Here is a 17,306-nt window from a genome sequence, read left to right as displayed (position 1 = left end):
ATTTTAAGAAAATTTTCTATAGAAATAAAATTCTGCGAAAACTTTTTTATAGAAATATGGGTTATATGGAGAAGGCAAGTCAGGCTAGAATCGCCGGATCATATAATTGTCTCTCTACTAACTTAAAGGATTTCTCGATTTCTGATCCTACTTATCGAAAAAGATTACTCGATCATCTTGGATTACCTACACGAAGGTTATCCAACCTCGTGTTAGTAGAGCTGCCTTGTTGTGGTTGATTTAGTATATAATCATTTCTTATTTTGTCTTTTTTTATATTGGGTACCTAAAATGTTTTGTCATATTTCATATTATTAATTAATTTATTTGTATACCATCTTATATACATATTTATACTTATTATATACACGCATATGTTCTCACATTGTCATAACTTGAATTGTACTTTATTCATAGTGTAATTTATATAAATTGTCCGCTATGTGGCTTCAAATTACATGATGAAAATAAAACAAAAAAATTTTGAGAAAATTTTCTATAGAAATAAAATTTGAGAAATTTTTCTATAGAAATAAAAGTTTGAGAAAATTTTCTATAGAAATAAAATTTTGAGAAAATTTTCTATAGAAAGAAAATTTTGAGAAAATTTTCTATAGAAATAAAATGTTGACAACATTTTGTATAGAAATAAATATGGGTTGTATTTGCCACTTCACGCCAGGCGCACAATTGCTTTTGCTCTTCTTATGACACAGGTGAACTACTGATTGGAGTTGGTGTCGTGCACTCAGAATCTTAATAGATATAAAATTAGGCTCATTGTGAATAGGATAGTTCGGTATGTATTCGGGGTCAGATGGTACGAACATGTGAGTGGAGTGTTTCAATTCGGAAATTGCTGTTTTTTTACAGGGCAATAAAAAGGTCGATGCCTTCTGATCTTATATCTAAATTTGTTTTCTCTCGTTCAGTACGGAACCCGCAAATCATTATACCATTTATTCATTGTTCCACATTTGAGAGATCATTTGTGGTATCCATAGCCAGGATATGGAATGCCTTGCCGATAGTGCTCAGGAATTTTAATTTCACGGTTGTTCAGTTCAGGAATGAATTGTTGCTTAGATTCCAAAATGAGTAATTGATAATGTTTATAGTAGCCAAGGGTCTCATTAATAGGGATATATATAGTTGTCGTCCGAACCTTAAGCCATATATATGAATAGATAAATAGTTATAGATAGCCATAATTGGTCATGTTAATCCATGGAATTAATATGTATTTATTTGAATTTAGTACTTTTATAGTGATATATAGAATTAAGATTTACTAAAATGGCAGAACACTATTATTGGTCTCATTTGGCTTATTGTATTGTCTCAATAAATTGAAATTGAAATAAATTTTTGATAAGTTATATATATAAATTGAAATAAATTATACATATAAGTTAGCTTTAAGATTATAGTTTTTAATAGTAAATTAAGCAACATACTATTATTGTAATTGGTCATAATTTCCTCTCTTACTCTGAATTTAACTTCGTAATTATTTTAGGCCTGTAGGGCTTTTCGATTACTAATGAAATAAATGAAATGAAATGAAATGCAAAAAATTTTTATAGAAATAACATTTTGCAAAATATGTTTGTTTGTTGGTTTGTTTGATAGTTTTTTGGTAGAATTTTCTCCAAATGTTGGTAGATTATATGTGGCTCGAGTGGTATTGTTTCGCTTTGTTTTTTCATAATAAAGTTTAGAGTGTTATTTAATTATAAAAGAAACACATATTTCATTGATGAAAATAAACCCAACGAAGAATTTTGGGGGGTTTATTTCATTGTGTTAAAACCAGTAGCGTAGCTAGAAAATTTTCCTAGGGGGGCTATAGCACCCCTAGCTAAAAATTATAGACTGAAGTTATAGGTTCTATTATTGTTTTATTTTATAAAAATGAATAAAAAATCTTATTTCAATATAACTAGACAATTAATTTATAATAAAGAAACTAAAAGCAGTTCCACACTTTTTCCCTGCAAAAAATTGGGAGTTCTAAAAGCACAAAGTACTTCCAAAAATGTCCTCACAAAGAAGTTAATTATTTTAACTAAACAGGAAATTTTTTTAATTCAAATTCAGTTAAAGGCTGTTGGAATGGAGATATCCGTCCTATGACATATCCATGTTAAATTCATCTCTTCTGCGCCACTTCCGGGCCCAAAAAGAAAATTTTCACTACTTTTTTGCCGACGCTTTTTTGCAGCATTATTAAGATATTCATTTATTAAAGAATAGTTTTGATATCAATTACTATTTTTTAATTAAAGCGACTAAAGATCAGACTAAATAAAATAAAATTGTTCATGAAAGTCTTTAGCGGAACTTTATATATTGTATTTACTTGTTTAATATGATATAAATACAATGAAAGATCGTAAATGGGTTTTCAAATTCTGGGGGGGGGGGGGGGGGGCTGAAATGTTTCTGGGGGTCTAAGCCCCTCCCCAGAGGCCTTCCTACGGTTATGGTTAAAACTACTTTACAAAACGCGTAGACTAGTACTGTTAGAGCTATCGCATATTTGAATAAATGCTTGCAGTGAATGGTAACATTGATTCGCTATACAGTTTCACTCTAACCGTCATGAAGTGAACAATATACTGAATACAACCTTTACACTTCAGCAGAATCCTTTTTTTCAAATGCCAGAGATGTTGCTGTAGTGAAAAGGTTTTAAAAAATTCGGGCGAATTTTAAAGAATCTTTATGTTATTTGGCATTAAGACATTTAAATTAAGACATTTTCTAATGAAAGCTGCATACTTGCATTTTAATGCAAAAATGTGTATGTTATAGTATGTTTGTATAGTAACTATATGTAAAATTGATGCCAATAAGTCTTTACGTTTGTTAATGGAAGAAGTGGCGACATTTTATTCGAGTCTTACAAACGCTGTTGTATTTTTGATATACTCCCAAAGGAAAGATTCTATCAACCAAACCTAAAAGTATAAATATGTATGTACGTACATATGTTCGTACATAGTATGGAAGATGACGACGATAGTGCTGGTGACAGCATGACATTTCATCCTGGGTATGAGTAAGAAATGAGCAATACATATATATACATATATAAATTATATCCTCAGAATGTTATATAAATCACCACATCAAGCGAAAATCGAAATTGCTTAAGCTACATTTTAAACCCTCATATTTATATACATTAAGTGAAAAAATTTTTGATCATTCATGCAATAAATCTCTTCGTAACATAGTCTTGTATCTAAATGCTAAACATTATGCATCTAAAACGCTGAAAGGGTGTCTTTGTACTACGAGTTCTTCAACGCGACATAGACTGCCCAAAATTTCTCAACATGATGGCTGAGCAGTTCATTTTTAAACTGATATTAGTGACTGGGGACTATTTTACATATTCTATGGAAATATTGCCTATTACATTAGATCCTGTTAGTGAAGTTTTCAAAAAATACGAATGAGAAGGAAACAATCAAACCTTTCTTGTGTAATTGCTCAGCTTTATTCGGGCACTCACACACAAATTAGCATTCACATATCGTCGGCATTTTTTAATTATATTATATTATATTTATTTTTTTTTTACTTTAGGTTAATATATGTATCCTTCGGAAAATTCGATCATTGCTATTTACACCATTTTGCATTTGAGCATACTAAATACAGTTCGATGTTAGTGGAAAAAATTGCAAATGCTAATGCACCCAAGGGGAAACAATTCCATTGTCCTAGTTTAGTTGTGATAATGAGGAAGAAAAACATTAAAGCTTGTTAACTCTTTAGTTGGAATTCAATGCTTTCTTCGTCGGATATCATGACCAAGAAAACATTTTTGAAAATAAGTCTTTAGTTAGAAATATTAAATACGATTGGCATATCATACTTTACAATCAGCTCTCTTGGTTTAACATCTCAATAATGCCGGTGATATTCCAGAATATTTCAAAATATTTGTAAGCTCTACCTCGTATTGTGCGGTATTCTTTTTGCAATTAGATGTCGTCGTATATGAGACGTCCTTAAACCCAAATGTAAGATTTAGATTTTGCTTTACTTTCAAGACCTAGGTTAGGTTAGGTTAAGTGGCAGCCCGATGTATCAGGTTCACTTAGACTATTCAGTCCATAGTGATACCACATTGGTGAACTTCTCTCTTCCGTTCCACATTGCAGTAAACCACTTAGAGAAGTTTTGAAACCCTCAGAAATGTCACCAGCATTACTGAGGTGAGATAATCCACCGCTGAAAAACTTTTTTTTTTGGTGCTCGGTCGAAGCAGGAATCGAACCCTTGTGTATGCAAGGCGGGCATGCTAACCATTGCACCACGGTGGCTCCCAAGACCTAAGTTATTAGCAAGACCTAAGTTATTAGTAAAGTTAGGTGTTTTCAAGCAACTCAACAATATCTTAAGTGATTAATTACATTAATGGACAAAAAATCAAGAACGAAGGCATGTGTGGATATTTCGATTAATTTGTTAATTACTGTATATCGTGTTGTATACTATGATTGCTTGTGTCAATAATAGAATTACAAACTTTTATCGTGTCGTGGTATTGGGTTGTAACGAATTTTCTGATTTTTTTTAATTTTTAACGAGCTTACTGCACAAGTAGATACAGGGATTTTTCTTATCTTTGACTTCGTTTTTCTTGGTGCATAAATATTATTAAGTTTGCTAGAATATTCTAATGTGAAAGACGAAGTTTGCAATAAATTTCTTAATATCAATGTCTATACCCACTAACAAGTCAATTTAAGAGCCTCCTGAATACTACAGCAAAAAATTTAGACATCTAAATACATTGCTTTTTAAGTATTTTGGCAATACTATAAACGCTGAAAGAAGAGTTTTTTCGTTTGTCTAAAATTTACTTCCTGAGTCAAGAATTTTTTATTTGGGTGTACGCAAACAAAAAATTGGTTGTCTTCAATCACGAAAATAATTTTTAATTGAAATGTTTTCAATCACAGAAATGATAGTATCAATTAAAAAATTTATTGAGAGTCAATTAAAACATTAATTGATCCAATTAAAAAATAATTGATATTATTAATTTTTGTGATTGATTTTTGTATCAATTAAAAAATTTGTTGAATCAATTAAATTTTTAATTGAATATTTTTTAAAACTCAATTAAGAATAAGGTAATAAACAAAAAGGTCAAAAAAACAAAAACAACAAACGTACTCAATTAAGAATTTAATTAGAATTTTTTTTTTTTGTGAAATTTTTTTCTGTGCGTGCTTCCTCTTTATATGGAGTTGTTTTAGACAACTATTGGAAAATAGAATATTCATTATTTTAAGTAAAAAAATCATATTTACATTACTAAATTTCGTATAATTATAACAAAATGACACAGACAGTTCAGTCTACTAAAAAAATTGATTTGTACTAACAAATTTCAATATATAAAAAATCCACTGGCAAATTAACAATAGTTCATAACAGGTTGGCTGATAAATCCCCGGTCTAACAAAGAAAAACACATTTTTGTTTTTTCAAAATTCGTTTTTATTATTCAACATAGTTCCCTGCAAGAGCGATACAACGATTATAATGACCTTTTGAGATCAGAGAACAAGAAAAAGTCGCTGGGGGCCAGATCTGGAGAATACGGTGGGTGGGGAAGCAATTCGAATAAAAATTCAAGAAATTTTGCCATCGTTCTCAATGACTTGAGGTACGGTGCGTTGTCTTGGTGAAACAACACTTTTTTTCTTCTTCATATGGGGCCGTTTTGCCGCGATTTCGACCTTCAAACGCTCCAATAACGCCATATAATAGTCACTGTTGATAGTTTTTCCCTACTCAAGATAATCGATAAAAATTATTCCATGCGCATCCCAAAAAACAGAGGCCATTACTTTGCCAGCGGACTTTTGAGTCTTTCCACGCTTGGGAGACGGTTCACCGGTCGCTGTCCACTCAGCGTTTCATCCATTGTCACATATCGACGGAAAACCTCGGGTGTATTACGAGTTAACAGCTGCAAACACCGCTCAGAATCATCAACACGTTGTTGTTTTTGGTCAAATGTGAGCTCGCGCGGCACCCACTTTGCACAGAGCCTCCCAATATCCAAATATTGATGAATGGTATGACCAACACGTTCCTTTGATATCTTTAAGGCCTCTGCTATCTCGATCAACATCATTTTACGGTCATTCAAAATCATTTAGTGGATTTTTTTTGATGTTTTCGTCGGTAACCACCTCTTTCGGGCGTCCACTGCGTTCACCGTCCTCCGTGCTCATTTCACCACGCTTGAATTTTGCATACCAATCAATTATTGTTGATTTCCCTGGGGCAGAGTCCGGAAACTCATTATCAAGCCAAGTTTTTGCTTCCATCGTATTTTTTTCCTTCAGAAAACAGTATTTTATTAAAACACGAAATTCTTTTTTCCATTTTTTTTTCACAATAACAAAAGTTGTTTCACAAAAGACGGTCTATCTCACAAACTAATTGATTTACAGACGTCAAATTTTAACACGAATCATTTGAAGGTTGGTACTATAATACCAAACTTATAATTGAATAAAATTTAGCACGGGAAATGTATTTATTTATTTAGAGTAATTTTCAAAAAATATAAAAAAATAACAAAATGAAAGCCAACTATTTAAAGAAGAACCATGAACGAATATTATTTTTCAAAAATACACCGTTGGTGGAACTCGAACAATCGACTTTTATTTACGTAATTAAAGAACACATTTCGAGAAGTGGATAGATTTTTATAGGTTAGGTTAGGGTAGGTGGCAGCCCGATGTATCAGGCTCACTTAGACTATTCAGTCCATTGTGATACCACATTGGTGAATTTCTCTCTTATCACTGATTCCATGTTAAGCTCAATGACAAGGGACCTCCTTTTTATAGCCGAGTCCGAACGGCGTTCCACATTGCAGTGAAACCACTTATAGAAGCTTTTCTCTGCACTGTAAATCGTAAAGAAGAGCAATTGACGTACCACTTCGATGGAGAGGAATATTTTGCAAAATGTACCACAATACCAAGAACTCTATCAATCTATCCAACTGTAGAAAATCTCTCATTTTGTTAGAATTCTACCAACTGTTTCAACCGTTATTTTAGGCTCACTTAGACTATTCAGTTCATTGTTATACTTCTCTCTTATGCACACCAATTTTTTTTCTGATTCAATCACGAAATTAATTGATTCAATTAATTTTTTAATTGAAATGTCTTCAATAACAGAAATGATAGTATCAATTTAAAAAAAATTGAAAGTCAATTAAAAAATTAATTGATACAATTAAAAAATTAATTGATACTATCAAGTTTTGTGATAGATTTTTGTTTCAATTAAAAACTTTGTTGAATCAATTAAATTTTTAATTGAATATTTTTAAAAACTCAATTAAGACTTTAATTGGAAACATTTTCGTGAATTGTTTTTTTGTGTAACATGGGACCTCATTTTTATAGCCAAGTCCGAACAGTGTTTCACAATGCAGTGAAACCACTTTAGAGAAGCTTTAAAACGTTCAGAAATGTCACCAGAATTACTGAGAGGGGATAATCTGAAAAACTTTTTAGTGTTCGGTCGCATGGCGATGTTGAACCATTGTACCACGGGCCTTTCTCTCATTTTTGCTGTATGATGTGTCCTTTGCCTCAAATATGACTCAATTTCGACGAGCATATATTTGAAATCTGAGAACAAGAGATAACCATTGGCACCAGAACTGGAGAATATGGATTTTCGTTATTGTTTTCACAGACTTTTGACGCAACGTATTGTATGAGTGAATCAGTACTTTTTAAGGCCATTTTCGACATTTCCATAGTAATTGAAGGAACTTCCCTTTCAAGGTATTAAATAAAATTGATTGTCTAGGCATCCCCCATTTCAGATCGAGACTCATAGTAAAAATATTTAGTTGATATCTTTAAAATTAGTTTACATTAAAGAAATTTATCTTTACAGTATGGTATCAATTTTATGTCCTTTGAATTCCATAGTATTTCTTACAATCAATCATTTTTCTAGTCTGTATACCTTTCATAATATTTCTCCGCAATTACTTCGACCATAATGTCCGCTTTTTTCTCATCATGATATGTCATATAAGTCATTAGTTATAGGTTCTTTCAATTGCTTTTGAAACATGAGAGTAGGAGAAGAAAATTGTTCATTATTTTATTTGTTAAGAATGCTCATGTTTTTGATGTTATAATTACATTGTTTATTATTTATGACAACATTATTTAACAATAATAATTGTTTAATTAATATTCCTTAAAGATAAATGAGAAAATAATAGCAAACCCATTAAATATTTTTATTACCTTATTTTTAAGACAACAATGCGTATCCTAATGATATAAATCTTTGCTGGAATTCATGAATAACAATGTGAAAATGATTTTACCTACTTGCCGATATTCTTAAGTTATTTGGATATTGCTCTTCAGACATAAGAAGATGATAATATTCGATGTTCTAAGCTTTAACAATATATAAGCTTTCATACAATGTAAAAACAATAGATGTTTAGAGATTTTATCTGTAGAGGGTTTTATTGTTTGCAAGAAAATCAAAACATTTATGTTGTTAATTAAACGCACTTAGTCAATGTAAGGCAACTTTTAATAATGGTGATTTAATTTAACAATTGACTCGTACTTATTCCTTATTATGGTATGACAGAGATGTTATCCTCCAAGAATTCTTATACAGAATTTCTTGGTAAAATAGGTCGTTCATTAGACTGTTTATCGCATATGTACATATATGAAGTGGGAAGATTAAGAAATACACACATCAAAAATTTGTACATGAATTTGTGAATTTATGAAATGTATGTTTACATAACTATTTCAAAAAAATTCATGAACTTTTGCATAATACATCCAAAAATAAAGAAGTTGTTCATACAATTTATGAATTCCATCATTAGAAAATTTTTGTGAATAATATTCATAAAATATGTGAATAAATAAATTTTTTTGTGTGCATCATTTGCTACAAATCCAAACCGTTTGGAAAAAAATAAATAAATATATTTTTTGTTAGTAAAAAATTCTGTTGTGTACAGTACATAAATGAACTTACTTGAATCATATGCCTCGCAAATTTAAAATATAATTTTGACTGTTTTATGTTACATATATATAAACTAATAGAAAAAAAAAATCGTTCCAAAATCGTGAACGGATGGTAACAAAATTAAACGGAAACGTTCACGAAAAATCAAAATGGAAAAATCAAAACGGAATGTTCACGGTTTCGTGCAACGGCGTTCACGATTTCATGAACGGCTTCCGTTTTTCTTTGGCCATGAAAAGTCTTAAAATATTCGTTGGACCTTTTTATGGCAACTCCGTAGGTGGTGCAATGCGCATGGTGCAGGCAATCCAGAGTCATGGTAGCGGATTTTTTTTTGTATAAATTCGTAACCATTACATTTACAGATCATGAACGCTGGTTGTTGTTTTGACAACGCATGGTGTCATTTTATCGATATCACATTGACACCGTCTATTCTTTGTTTGACACCACATGTGTGTTAATTCGCTATCAAAGTCATTGTTGTTGCTGTAATAGTTTGGAAAATCTTTGGCGATAATCATTAAGTTCACGGGGCCTTCGACTTGCTCAACTCCGTGCTATTATAATGGATGTTTTGCTTCCGGGCTTATGTTGTCCAGTTTTTAAATCAACAGCCATTGCTAATTTGCGATAGGTAATGATTGTTGGTTGAGTTTCGCCACTATTATCCGGAAGAGGCAGTATATTTCTGATGTTTTTTGTATACGAGTAAAGAAGGCTTAGTACTTTTCCTCATTTACGGCCATTTTCATGTAGCTCTGTTAGGCTTTAACTGCCAGTTAACAGAAAGTAAATTGCAAATATATTCTCTCCGGTTAACTTTAACTGAAAAATTTGCGTCAGTTAAGTTAACAACTGGCCTATGGGATATAAAGGCAAGATCACAGCTTCGTTCCTAATACGGTTTAAAAGTTGGTTAGTTAACGGAACACTAACGGAGCTTTATGAAAATGGGGGTTAGTCTTGTTTCAATGTAAGTTGGAACTGCGATCGGATATAAATTGACCTGAAAAATCCCATTAATTTTTTGAAAAGTGTTTATAAAAAACAAAAGGAATAGGGTCTGCTGTTGAAAATCCGTCATGAAGGCCGGAAATAATTCGCTAAAACAGCCATTTTTCAAGCTAAACTCGACTTAAAATAATTAAAATAATAATTCAATTTAAAAATTTAATTAAATAAAATTTTTGTTAGATTGCGATTTACCGGGAGACTCCCTCTAAATGCTCGATAAATGGAAGCATATACTTCTAAATACTCAAGAAACAAATTTTGGCGATTCATTAACATGATTATATATTTTGTCTAAAATAAGTGATGTGCGTCGATGAAGGGGCTATGTTTCGACCAGAGTTCTCACGAAATGATTTCACAATAGTAGAAAAATGTCTTAGCCAAGTAGAGTAAAATGTAAATTAAACCTTGGGCCTCCAAATAAAATCCTGAGTCCGTTTGCAGCCCAAATGTTTGCACCATACGTATGGCGTGGAAAGGAAAGGACATTTTTATTCATATTTTTTTTAGGACTTGCTGTACTTCTTTAGGCCATTTTTTTAAAATATAGAAATAGGAATTTAAACCTGATTTATTATACTGAATAGATTTCGAAAAATTTCCACAAAAATACCCATATACTCGTATGTAGAAATTCCTACCAAATCCCCAACTGGCAACACTGCTACAGACATGCGAAAGTAATAATAAATATTGTATGTATGCATATAAATTTTATTCTTTAAAAAAGAAGAATAATCTCATTATCGAGTTCTTTAATAGGTTGGGACTTCAACAAGTCTGTCAGTTGGTCAACTGTTGTAATCGATGTGTGTTTTGAAAGAAAGTTATGTTTCATTGAAAACATTTAGAATGAAATTAGGTTATTCCTAATTAAAATTTTTTATGTTCTGATGACCGATCGTAGGAACAAACGAAATGAAACAACAAGAAAATTTTCACTTAAAATGAATTGTGTAAGGCCGGACAGATATATAACCCAAAGTAATAATGGTATTTAAATTTGTTACATAAATATGAAGCTGCAATGGTAAAGAGGAACGCGATTTAGCCCCAACTAAATTAACTCGTGAAAGTTAACTTATAAGCCTTATTGTACTTCGCTTTTACACTTTCTATAACAAATTTAATGCTATGTGATTGAAGGTTGAAATATCCCCAAATCACGACTGTATCCCTAACCAAATCCTCAGATCTCCAACGTGAAAAAATATACCCAACAACGAGAAGAAATCCCCTGTATGGTGAAAAAATATACCCAACAACGAGAAGAAATCCCCTGTATGGAGAAAAATCCCCTAATCTAACAACACTGCGGGAGAATGCTATTATGACGAGGAAGAAGTTGTGAGCCGGCGCCTTTCGGGTTTCAGAAACTGGTGATCATGCCATCCATTCCAACCGATGAAGCAGCCTTCACCTTCCCTCGAGCACCTTCGCCCAGTTGGTTTCACAGTGTCAACTGTTTCTGTTTCTTGATCACCGGTTGTGCGTTTTTCATGTTTCGGATGGGCAATATCGCTAAATAGACAGATCTTCTGATATTACTCCATTGGGGTTTGGAAATCGTAATTTAAATCCCATTTGTCGACAATGACTGTCCTATTTTTGACTCAGAGATATAAAAGCAAAAAAGTCGAACTCGACTTTTTGTAATCTTTAAATTCCACTAATAGACTTGATTTCTTCTTGAAAATCAAGTAAAAGCGATAAAAGTCGATAAATCGATTTTTCCATAAATTGATAGAGTGGAAGGACAATCATTTCAAAAGCCGAGAATAGAAAAAAGTTGAGAAGTACTTATCGAACCATCCCCAATGCAGGAGCAATAGACTACAGTTTAGTACATTCGCGTAACATATATGTCTACTTTCGACATTCCAGTCAATTCGACTTATATTTTGTTGTTACCCTGTTTAGAATAGGGAACGTTCACGCACTATTTTTATACCCTCCACTATAGGATATTAACTTTGTCATTCCGTTTGTAACACATCGAAATATTACTCTAAGACCCCATAAAGTATATATATTCTGGGTCGTGGTGAAATTCTGAGTCGATCTAAGCATGTCCGTCCGTCCGTCCGTCCGTCCGTCCGTCCGTCTGTTGAACTCACGCTAACTTCCGAACGAAACAAGCTATCGACTTGAAACTTGGCACAAGTAGTTGTTATTGATGTAGGTCGGATTGTATTGCAAATGGGCCATATCGGTTCACTTTTACGTATAGCCCCCATATAAACGAACCCCCAGATTTGGCTTGTGGAGCCTCTAAGAGAAGCATATTTCATCCGATCTGGCTGAAATTTGGTACATGGTGTTGGTATATGGTCTCTAACCACCATGCAAAAATTGGTCTACATTGGTCCATAATTATATATAGCCCCCATATAAACGGACCCCCAGATTTGGCTTGTGGAGCCTCTAAGAGAAGCATATTTCATCCGATCTGGTTGAAATTTGGTACATGGTGTTGGTATATGGTCTTTAAGAACCATGAAAAAATTGGTCTACATCGGTCCATAATTATATAACCCCCATATAAACCGATCCCAGATTTGGCTTGCGGAGCCTTAAAGAGAAGCAAATTGCGTTCGATCCGGCTGAAATTTGGTATATGGTCTCTGACAACCATGCAGATTTTACATGGTGTTGGTATATGGTCTCTAACAACCATGCAAAAATTGGTCTACATCGGTCCATAATTATATATAGCCCCCATATAAATCGATCCCAGATTTGGCTTGCGGAACCTCAAAGAGAAGCAAATTTCATCCGATCCGGCTGAAATTTGGTACGTGGTGTTAGTATATGGTCTCCAACAACCACGTCAGAATTGGTTCATATCGGTCCATAATTATATATAGCCCTTATATAAACCGATTCCCAGATTTGACCTCCGGAGCCTCTTGGAGGAGCAAAATTCATCCGATTCGGTTGAAACTTAGTACGCGGTGTTAGTATATGGTATCTAACAACCATGTCAAAATTGGTCCATATCGGTCTATAGTTATATATAGCCGATCCTTAGTCACACAAAAATGCAAAAATTGGTCCACATCGGTCCATAATTATATAGCCTCCATATAAACCGATCACCAGATTTGGCTTGCGGAGCTTCAAAGAGAAGCAAATTTCATCCGATCCGGCTGAAATTTGGTACGTGGTGTTAGTATATGGTCTCCAACAACCATGCCAGAATTGGTTCATATCGGCCCATAGTTATATATAGCCGATCCCCAGTCACACAAAAAAAAAAATAATCTACCAAAATTTTAAAATTTTAAAATGACGACACCCGCCACACATGTGCTTTCGTCGCTATCTCGTTGACGACTGAATAAAATGAATAGAAAAATCTTTTCTTCAAGTGTTATTTCGTCGCTCTCACCAATACTATTGCATTGGGCATCACTGCCGTATATACTTGTTTTTGCTAATTTCTTATTGGATGGAACCTAATGTTAGATATTTTTGTTTCTCGGATATCTAATTACTGGACATTTTATAGGTTAATCGGATTCGATTTTTGGTACTCGAATCGAGAATTCCTCTTACTAGCTATAAAATCAAAATATATACTTAAATGTCCTCAATGTATGGGAAACCTTACAATAGTTTCCACCATGAAAGCGTTTCTAATAGCCCTTGCACGAAAGGTAGAAAGAATGAACACATAAACAAGGTAAATTAACCATGTGTGTGCGGTTAACCACTTAACCATATGCACATAAATAGTGTATGTCCAAAGTCTAGGTCATGGTCAAGACCATAAATGGCGGGAAAATATTTTGCCAAAAGGTTTAATAAATGGATTGTAGAAAGACGACAAGAAGGTAATATACCTTCTACGATAATTCCCAATGCATATTCATAATTATATCTGTTATTTTTTTGGTTTTAATGAAATGATTTGACCTGCAGTTTCCCCAATTTGTCACCTAACTCTCCAATGTTTACTTTTGTTTTTGGAGCAATGAATATTATTGTATCACATACAAAAAATCCCCAACTAAAGAGATAAGGACCACCACGGTGAACTGTATGCACAAGTAAATAAATATTTGCAAAAATCCCCCGAGTTCTATTATCTGCTAGAAGCATTTTTGGGTGAATTACACATTTTTTAACACCGATATTCGTAAACAGTATAAATAATACAATCGATGCTCTAGCTGGCATCAGTTTGTCTTCGAACAGTCCGCATTAAAGATGAATTTTAAAATTCTTACCAAAGTTTGCGCTATTTTACTCTTTATTGGATCAGCCGCTGCTGGCATTGGCGGAAACCGTGGTCGCTGGCCACCAAGTAGCACTGGACCTTATAATCCCAATCCACCACCAAGAATGCCTTTTTAAAATCGTGAAATACTCAAATAAAGAATTAAAATAAGCGATATTGTGTATGGATTTAATGTAACGAAAAGGACCGAATTGTGACAAAGGACATTAAAATAAAAATTTAAATTATTGCTTCAAAGAATTTTTTTTTAAATCAACTTAGGAAATCCTATCTCCCTCGACTTAACGAAACCATGACTTTTGTTTCGGATCACCATCGTAGCGGTGATCCGAAACAAAAGTCAATCACAAAAATTAATTATATTGACTTTCATTTCTGTGATAGAAGACATTTAATTATAAAATAAAATTTATTGGATTAATTTCGCGATTGAAAACAAAAATATTTTTTTGTGAATGTTAAAATTTTTAAATTATGTTTTTATACCCACCAGGGTATATTAACTTTGTCATTCCGTTTGTAACACATCGAAATATTGCTCTCAGACCCCAGAAAGTATATATATTCTGGGTCGTGGTAAAATTATGAGTCGATCTAAGCATGTCCGTCCGTAGTAGTTGTTATTGATGTGGGTCGGATGGTATTGCAAATGGGCCATATCGGATCACTTTTACTTATAGCTCCCATATAAACCGATCCCCAGATTTGGCTTGCGGAGCCTCGAAGAGAAGCAAATTTCATCCGATCCGGCTGAAATTTGGTACATAGTGTTGGTATATGGTCTCTAACAACCATGCAAAAATTGGTCCACATCGGTCCATAATTATATGTGGCACCCTTATAAACCGATCCCGAGATTTGACTTGCGGAGCCTCTAAGATAAGCAAATTTCATCCGATTCGGTTGAAATTTGTAACATGGTGTTGGTATATAGTCTCTAACAACCGTGCAAAAATTGGTGCACATCGGTTCATAATTATATATTGCCCCTATATAAACCGATCCCGAGATTTGACTTGCGGAGCCTCTAAGATAAGCAAATTTCATCCGATTCGGTTGAAATTTGTTACGTGGTGCGAGTATATGGTCTCTAACAACCATGCACAAATTGGTCTACATCGGTCCATAATTATATATATCCCCCATATAAACGGATTCCCTGATTTAGCTTGCGGAGTCTCTTGAAGGAGCAAAATTAATTCGATCCGGTTGAAATTTGGTACATTTCGCTAGTGTATGGCCGATAACAACCATGCCAAAATTGGTCCGTATCGATCTATATTCCCCAATCATAGAAAAATCACGATTGCCACTCGAGCCAAAAATAATCTACCAAAATTTTATTGCCATAGAAAATTTTGTCAAAATTTTATTTCTATAGAAAATTTTGTCAAAATTTTATTTCTATAGAAAATTTTGTCAGAATGTTATTTCTATAGAAAATTTATGAAGCATTTCATAGTTGGACTAAAGACAAAATTTTATGTCTGTAGGAAATTTTGTCAAAATATAATTTCTATACAAAATTTTATTTCTATAGAAAATTTTGTAAAAATTTTATTTCTATAGAAAATTTTGTCAGAATTTTATTTCTGTAGAATTTTTTGTCAAAATGTTATTTCTATAGAAAATTTATGAAGCATTTCATAGTTGGAGAGGAATATTTTGCAAAATGTTCCAAAGCATCAAAAATTCTACCAATGTACCACACAGTAAAAAATCTGCCATTTTTGATAGACCCGTGTTCATAATTATATATAGCCTCCATATAAAGCGACCCCCATATTTCAATTCTGGCTCTACAATTACCGCACAAAAGTTCATATCGGTTCGTAATTATTTCTTCCCTATATATACCGGTCAAGAACTGAATATATACGTATTTAATCGACCTTCATAATTGTATATAGTCCCCATATAAAGCGAGTCCCATATTTCAATTCTGGTCACCACCCAAAAATAACATTTTGCTCTTAAAACATGTTCGAGGTGATCATATTCCTTCTCTTGGTGTAGAGAAGAGAAAGTTGTGAGAGCTAAATAAATTATGTGGAAGTGAGAAACAAATAGGGAAGATGCAATTATCCAGAAATTAAAAAGTTTTTATTAATTTTTGCATCATCTAAAAGAAGTCAACATAATATAATAAACAGTCCTAACTAATAAATGGGAATATTAACAAAACCGATGATCGGTACAAAAAGATAAAACGGTCCTCCGGTTTTGATCACTCTGATACCAATGCCTGAAACTCGTCATCAAGTATTTTTTGTTGTTTTTAATTAATTTTTTATTTGGAGAGTGGTCTTCTAAATTTTCCTGTCTTCGCTAGGTGTGTTTTAGACGGGAGACTTCTAAATTTCCCTGCATTTGACCATTATTTATGGTATCTATCTATCCTGTTGGAGATAAGCGTTTCATAATTGTTATAAACCTGAATTTGTTTCCTATTCCTATTGGACAAAAATCAATATCAGCATGGAGCTTTCTCATGTCCATGAATTTGCCAATGAAATATTAATAACAAATAAAACCGCAATATACTTTCGTATCATTTTGTCATTATTTTTCATTGTGGAAAAATAAGCATTTGGCAGCCATATAAACCTATTTGCATAGATGGACTCTTGACGATGGAAATCCCACAATTCTATACCGGAAGTATATTTCTCACAATAAAAATCCTTTCAATTTTACGTTCAGTTTAGTTTTGAACATTGTGTACATATAATTTTATTATTTTGTCTACGAGAATTATATCCTGCTAAAGGATAAGAAGAGTGTCTTTGTTAGTTAGTGTCATTGTGGCTTTTGTGTTTTGGCGACTATCAACAATTTGAAAAGCTATCAACAATTGTTCGGTTTATGAAAACACAATTTGATAGTGTCCAATTGACATTGATTGGCGTCGTTTTTGAAATGAGTCAATATCGAGGAGGATGCCTTAAGGATATTG

At 32.9% G+C, this 17,306-nt stretch overlaps 1 protein-coding gene across 6 annotated transcripts in view; it reads left to right on the top strand.

The window, feature by feature from the left end:
* Orp8 (Oxysterol-binding protein-related protein 8) overlaps nucleotides 1–17,306 on the top strand; it is a 143,266-nt gene that overhangs the window by 2,252 nt on the left and 123,708 nt on the right. The window lies entirely within an intron of this gene.

Source organism: Haematobia irritans, chromosome 1, assembly GCF_050003625.1.
Source record: "Haematobia irritans isolate KBUSLIRL chromosome 1, ASM5000362v1, whole genome shotgun sequence".
NCBI classification, from domain to species: Eukaryota; Metazoa; Arthropoda; class Insecta; order Diptera; family Muscidae; genus Haematobia; species Haematobia irritans.
This window is presented reverse-complemented; position numbering and strand designations above follow the sequence as displayed.